Below are 7,699 nucleotides of genomic sequence, written 5' to 3'. Positions count from 1 at the left end.
ATTCCACTCCCATCACGTGTTTGGTAAAATCAGAGATCGCCTGGCTAATACAAGAGCTTAGCGACCACGACGCCGTTCGACAGCGCATACACTCCCGCCTGATGATAATAAAAAAATAATAAATATTACTAAAATGAAACGACAGCTTTGGGATTCATGAATGAGGATAAACTCGCCAACATTTTTTTACCTATTTAAACATTTTTAATAGTAGGAGTTTCCATTCAAAGTCTGGGTTTCGGTTTTCTTTCAAACCCACCCTAATTCTTGCTCTTTAATACTGCTATTACTTTTTTTTTTTTTTCACTCTGCAAATTCCGAATCCAATCACTCCCACGTAAAAAATCCCTGTCCCTTTTTTTCTTTTATGCTTTTGCTTATAAAATAGCCCTTCGGTTTCTTTCTGGTTTAATGGCGATGGAGGATAACGAGAGCCGAGCCAGCGGAGTGCAGGAAACATCGTCGTCCCCCGCTCAAAGCCGGCAACAGAGACAAAAACTTGAAGTGTACAATGAGGTTCTTCGTCGCCTCAAGGATTCCAGCAACGACGAGGCTATGCAGCCTGGCTTCCACCATCGGCTCTGGGCTCATTTCAACCGCCTTCCGACACGGTTCCTACATTTTTACCCGACCTGTTTCCACCTCATCTTTTCTCTTTCTTTCATATTCTCCCTTTACTTTTGCTCTCTTTATCCATCTATTCAATTTGGTATTTCGGACGTTAGTCCCACACTGGCTGCCTTAAAGCCTCCTTCAAATTTTATATCTCATGATGATGGCTATAATACTTTTTAAAAAATAAGAAGAAGAAAAGAAAACGATCAAGAGAATTTCCAGTTACTTCATGGCTTCTAATACGTGAGAGCGAACTATTTTTCCTCTCGGGTTCAATTGCCTATTTCTCTTTCAATCCCCTGCGAGATTGTTGTGAGCTCTGTTTTCTTGCTGCGAGATCTTCCGTTAGCATTATACTTCATGTTTCGTTTTGAGAAATCTGGTGGGATGCATTTCACAGGTATGCGTTGGATGTGAATGTGGAAAGGGCTGCCGATGTTCTGATGCACAAGAGATTACTGCATTTGGCACATGATCCTGCTAATAGACCTGCGATTGAAGTTCGGCTGGTCCAGGTGGGCGCTCTTGATCTAGTTAATCGTAGCTTGTCTGTTCCTGATGCTTGGAACCAACATGATTGCACTTCTTAGCGTTTTCACGTGGTCATGCGGCATAATTTCTCATGGCATGCTTTAGACTCCAGTTAGTCGTAAATTATTATCTGATTATGCAGTGTAAACGTATGTCCGTGCTCAATAAATGTTCTACATTCACTCTGGAGTACGTAGCGAAGCTTCTCCTTCAGAGCGATGTGATCTCATTTTTGGTTGACCGTGTTCAGAATTGGGTTTCGGACGGGCACTGCGTCTAATGTAGTCACCTCTACATTAAGATAAAGAATACATTACAACGATCTAACCTCTGAAGAGTATTCAGGTCAAAAAAACCTCTGAAGTGTGCGAGTGTCATTGGGTATCCTATGGAATAACATATTCTATGGATTATAACCTTAAAAATAAAACAAAAAAGGAATATTTTTTAATAATAATGCCCATTTTTTTTGGGTTCGTGAACTAGTCTATTTTTGTTTTCTTCATTATATGATTTAACGTGATTGCTTTTAGTATTAAGTGTAATGGTGAGAAGGGAAAATCTATAGAACAATAACTTGATTGCAGGTTCAACCCATATCTGACGGGAACTTAGCTGATTCTGTCCATTCAGAAGCTCCTGGTAAAGAAGCCGGTCAAATATCTTCAAAGCACTCAGGGAGACAGAGGTATTATTTTCTTACCTTCTTGTTGGTCTTTTGAGGCTCTAGAAGAATTTTTAGATGAAATTATCTTCAAACTCCAGTTCTATATATATATAAAGCTGTACTGATTAAGCATGTTAGAGCTTGATGCCTGTATTGAGCTATTCTTGTGCCTTTGGAATTTTTGTGCAGTATACATCCACCTCCTGCTTTTGGTTCTTCTCCAAACCTTGAAGCCCTGGCACTTGAAGCAAATAAGAACGAAGATCTAGAGGTGGAACACTCTGTACATGCTGGTGAACAGTATTCTCGGTAAAATTTTCTTCTCAAGATACTTTTAGGGTTAGGCTTGGATAATTTCTGCAGCTGTTGAGTTTTACTTATACTTGCTCTTTTATGTAAGAGTGTATAGGAAGACATTACTCAGCTGGTATATCCAAACTTTTATTTACTTATTTCCAGTTAGTTAACCAGGTACTGTTGAGTACAATTCATCGACCAGTCTGTTAATATTACCAACTTGAGAACTTTATCTGAGATATGCCTGTACAAACTTGTACCGTATGTAAAATTATATATTGACATTATATAAAATTTTAATGATTTCTGTAGCTTCCAGTTGAGTTGTTTGTTATTATTTTTCCCTGTAAATTTTGTTGAGATGTAAAATATATTTGTCATTGATAATGTTGTAGGCCCATGCATGAAATCACCTTCTCAACAGAAGACAAGCCAAAGCTCCTCAGTCAGGTATATAATAACGTTTGCAATGAAAATAATGTTTGTCAGAACTGTATTAAGCTGCTAACAAATTGGAGCGTATTCTTCTCTGTCCATTTATTTGTGAACATTAGTTGAATGGGAGTGTACTCTCTGTGTTTAGGAGATTCACAGGTCTGGTTTTATTTGCAGTTAACTTCTTTGCTTTCTGATATTGGACTGAACATTCAAGAGGCACATGTTTTTTCCACAACCGATGGTTACTCATTAGATGTGTTTGTTGTTGATGGATGGCCCTATGAGGTATGTTGCGCATCATTTGCTATCACTAGAATGTGGGTCCTATGCTGGGTCCACATTGGGTGGTCATCACATTTGCCATCACTGTGGTGAGATTTGGACTGTCCAAATTTCCTTTAGACAGTCTAGATTCAGAGTTTATAATTTGTGATTTTTAAATAATTTTAAAATGCGACAATTGGGAAATTATCTTTCTTTTAAATTTTGTGCCTATTGAAATAATAAAACATTGAAAACATAATTAAATTTACACCGTCCGCATTCAATTAGATGGTCCATTTGAGTTGAACTGCACTATTTATAACTTATTAATAGCATGGCTCTGTATAAACTGTGTGTGTGTGTGTGTGTGTGGACTTGGTTTTGATGGGTTCACAATACTGAACTAGATGATAGATTCTTCTGAATTTTAATTTGGTTAACCTAGATTTAATTTTAAATGACTGAAATTCTTGATGAAAGGCATCTATAGAGAATCTAACTTCATCTAAACCATGTTATAACTTGCATTTCAGTTCGCAAGCACTTGCTTGGCTAACTTACTAGCTCAAAGCTTCTTTTCTCTTCTGAGATACAGTATACCATGTATATTACTATTTGCCATTACTTTGTTCTCTTTTAGTATTTAAGATTGTGAACCTTTCAGTTCATAGGACACTGCTTGACAGACTGGTTATACTAATACAGGAAACAGAACAGCTTAAAGCAGTCTTGGAGAAAGAAATTTTGTTGATTGAGGCAAGTCAGGCATCTTATTGTGGTCATAGTTCATTGCTTGATTAATTTTTCAGTATCTTAATTCTCCTTTGATTGTTGATTTCTTGCCGAAATGTTTCATACTCTTACTCTGTTCTGGCTTTCAGTTTTCTATGTTTTAAATGGTTTGTTGTTAAGTGACCTTCGGATTGGTTTCAGAGGCAGGCATGGCCCATTCAACAATCAGTTTCTTCTGTTGGTGAGCCTGATCAAGTTGTGAAATGTGAACCTGATCATTTGACAATACCTAATGATGGGACGGATGTTTGGGAAATAGATCCTAAACATTTAAAATTTGGAAGTAAAATTGCATATCAAAATATTCTTTTTCTTTTTTGTTGGCACAAAACATTTTCCGATTATGAGCTGATATTATTGATATTAATGTTCAGTTAACCAACACTTTTAAAACAGATTTAAAGGTACCTATTGTAGTCAGGAAGTGGCGATTAAAGTTCTCAAAGCTGAGCATGTAAATTCAGATTTACAGAGGGAGTTTGGCCAGGAAGTCTTCATCATGAGGTTTGTATTTGATTTGCACTAGTTGGCCATTGGAGATCTATCTACCTGTTTATTGAAGATGATTTAGTGGGTGTTTGGATGAAAACCAAACCATGGTTCTAAAAATGATTTTACGGTTTACAAAATAAGTACATGGGAAAGGTTTTGTTTCATCTTTCATGAAAGTACTTTTGAAAAGTGTTTTTTGGGGAAAATTCTTTTGCATGTCAGAAGTTATTATGGAAATTTTTTGTGCTATTGGAGCCCTGTGTTTCATCTAACCCCGGCCTTTAAATATCACCATACCTCCGTTTTTAAAAGATCTATTCATTGTGATGGTACGACTCCTATCTAGTAGTATCAAGGTAATTGAGCAGCTAAACATATAATTGTTGTCGCTGTTCAGACAAGATATATAGAAATCTAGTTTAGGAAAAGGAAAGGACCAAACAAGCCATATAGAAGGACTTGTCAGCAATGTCTACTGTGAAACACTTGCAACTTCTATTTCGATTAATATCTTTATGACCATGTAAAGGTACTTATATGCGATATTTAGGTGCACTTCAAGTAACTATTTCCTTGACTTATTAGACGTTTATAATTCTTGACACCACTTAACATGGCTAACATCCTCATAACCTACCAGAGTTTCTATTGGTGAAAAGTATGAGAATCTGCTTATGCTAAACAATGGTCACTTGAAAACATAAAAGAAGTTAAGATGGTTATGTGTCCTGTTCAGAATTTCAAACAAGCATTTTGTCAAAGCTATCTTACTTTAACAAGTCAGTTCTAAACCATGTTTTGGGCGCAAGACCCACGCCCACCTTATCATGAACTAACTAATCGGTGAAGAAAAGGAGTAGATGATGTTGAATTTGCTGTTTTGTTTGTCTATATTTTTCATTCCATCCATATGTATAGTATAATCTTATTTCTTGAGCTTGCAGAAAGGTTCGGCATAAGAATGTTGTGCAATTTATAGGAGCATGTACCAAGCCCCCATATTTGTGCATAGTAACAGGTGAAATCCAGTGAGTTACGTTATTTCATTCAATCCAATAACGGAGTAGACTTCCGTAATCCTGAATATTTAGCTATAATCATTCTTTTTCATAATTTTTTTTCCATCGTCAATTTCAGAATTTATGTCTGGTGGAAGTGTGTATGACTACTTACATAAGCAAAAGGGTGTTTTTAAATTTCCATCCCTTCTCAAAGTAGCAATTGATGTTTCCAAGGGAATGAATTACTTGCACCAAAATAACATTATCCACAGAGACTTGAAGGCTGCAAATCTTTTGATGGATGAAAATTGTGTGAGTTCCTCCAACTTTATGATTGTGATGATATAATCTGATGCTTTATCTATTATAAACCATATCTATCGTCAATAAAACTAGCTCAACAAGCCTGGGATGCACAAGTGACACTTATGCACGTGTTGCTTTGCAGGTGGTCAAGGTTGCTGATTTTGGGGTTGCTAGAGTGAAAGCCCAATCTGGAGTTATGACGGCAGAAACTGGAACATATCGTTGGATGGCTCCCGAGGTATCTAATGTTCCTTTATTTGGTCTGAAAGACGGGATAGCTGTGTTCTTAGATATTTTGAGTCTACGTTGTAATGCACACATATACACATTGAGGGTCTCAAGTAGGGTGAGTAAACTGATTTTGATTATAAAGCAGCCTCTATGTATGATTGAGACTAGCAATTTTTCATTAGGATCTGCCCCCCCTCTTGTGAAAAGAGGTGCTACCTCCCTTTTTTTTTTTTGTAAGGTCCAATTAACCAACTTGTGTAATTTAATAAATCTGGTGATATTAGTTAAAAGGAATAAATATGTAAGGAATGTAACCCCCCCCTAATATGCTCTTTTTTTTTATAACAGGGTAAGTGTGTGAGAGAGAGAGAGAAATAGTAAGAGAAAAGATGAAAGAAATGTACGAGAAAAGGATCATGTAACTAATTCGGGGTAAAACTGGTAAAAATACACTTAATGTTTAGACAACTCCAAATTGCATCTTATGAAAAGAACCGGACCAAATCAAAAAATTGAATTTTTATAAAAGGGACTAGAGGGGGTACTAAATAGATGAGAAATAGCTTGTGTTAGCATAATTTTTTAACATGTTTATTTTGGTTGGAAGGTTATAGAACACAAGCCATATGATCACAAGGCTGATATATTTAGTTTTGGAGTTGTTTTATGGGAATTGCTCACCGGAAAGGTATTTCTTGTTTTTACTGTCCTCTGATGATCACCTCTCACTTAACCCTCTTTTGTTTAAGCTATTTTTTTCCCCCCCTTTGCCAGCTTCCGTATGAGAATTTGACCCCCCTACAGGCAGCTATAGGAGTGGTCCAAAAGGTAATCATATAACTAGCTTCAGAAAGTGGTTGTAGGTTTAACTCTTGAATGAATCGTCCTACTTCCGTCGGAATTACTTTCTGGAAAACCCTAAAGTAGCGGTGTCCATGATTCAGCGGTAAGGTATCGATGGTGACTATTTATTATTCTTGCTTTACATGAATTTCAGGGTCTACGACCCATCATCCCAAAGAATACCCATCCAAAATTTGTTGAGCTTCTTGAGAGATGTTGGCAGCAAGATCCAACACTACGACCTGATTTCTCTGAAATTATAGACATTCTGCGACAGTTGGCTAAAGAGGTATAACAAGTCACTTTCTTTTGTATAAGTTGACAATTCAGATGATTATGTTCATTCTCTTGCTATCATTGTTAGCTTTTAAGGTTGCATCGAATTGAATGTGTCATGTGACAATAACCTTGTGTTTGGAATAGGTCGGAGATGGAGAGGATTCACGCAAGGAAAAATCTGGGGGATTTTTCTCTGTCCTCAGACGAGGTCATCACTGAAAAAATAAAATGGGAATTGATGCTATCCATAGGATTTGATCAGAAGGTTTATTTCCTGATTATTTTTTAATTGATGTGTACAGTCTTCTCTTCACAGTATCTTATTGCTTTTGCCGTAGATTATTCCTCTCAACAGCATATGCAAAACCAAATACGAATTTTTTCTATTTCTGCAACGGCATTTGTATTATAAAAAGAGCCGAGGTGACGATATAATAATGGTATACATATATAAAAGAGAGTAAAAAAATTGCAGTTATTTTACTATTATGTTGTTATTATTTTTGTCTTTTAACCCCAATTCAGGGGATAATTCTGTACAAATGAGTACTGTAACTTGGGCAACTATTCAGTGCCAACGTTAATGAACTGGCAATCTTACCTTGTGCCTACCTAACCAAGTCCGTTATGCACACAGGCACATGTTTAATGTTCACCTGAGATTCACTTATTAGCCCTGCTCAGGCGTACAAACCCGGGGATATGTGAATATTCTCATTGAAATTTTTTAGGGAGAAGTCTAATTAGCTCCCAGTTAAGGGAATTAAATGCAAAAAAGTCCTTTGAAATCATGGAATTATTCTGAAGTCTTAAGGGACCTTTTTGTAATAAATTTTATTTGTTTAATTACCAAATTACTTTTTTTTTAACTTTGTATTGACAACTTAAAGAGTAGTGGTTGACAACTCAGGGTGTAAGAATTGACAACTATCGCGGTTAGTTT

General features: G+C 36.5%; 1 pseudogene; it reads left to right on the top strand.

The window, feature by feature from the left end:
• Window positions 1–251: 251 nt before the first annotated feature.
• On the top strand, window positions 252–7,242 carry LOC114753040 (serine/threonine-protein kinase STY46-like; annotated as a pseudogene).
• Window positions 7,243–7,699: the final 457 nt, after the last annotated feature.

Source organism: Neltuma alba, unplaced genomic scaffold (genome assembly GCF_004799145.2).
Source record: "Neltuma alba isolate B1F8T4 unplaced genomic scaffold, ASM479914v2 tig00007632_pilon, whole genome shotgun sequence".
NCBI lineage: Eukaryota > Viridiplantae > Streptophyta > Magnoliopsida > Fabales > Fabaceae > Neltuma > Neltuma alba.
The sequence above is the reverse complement of the archived record's forward strand: the minus strand, read 5'-3'. Positions and strand labels throughout refer to the sequence as shown.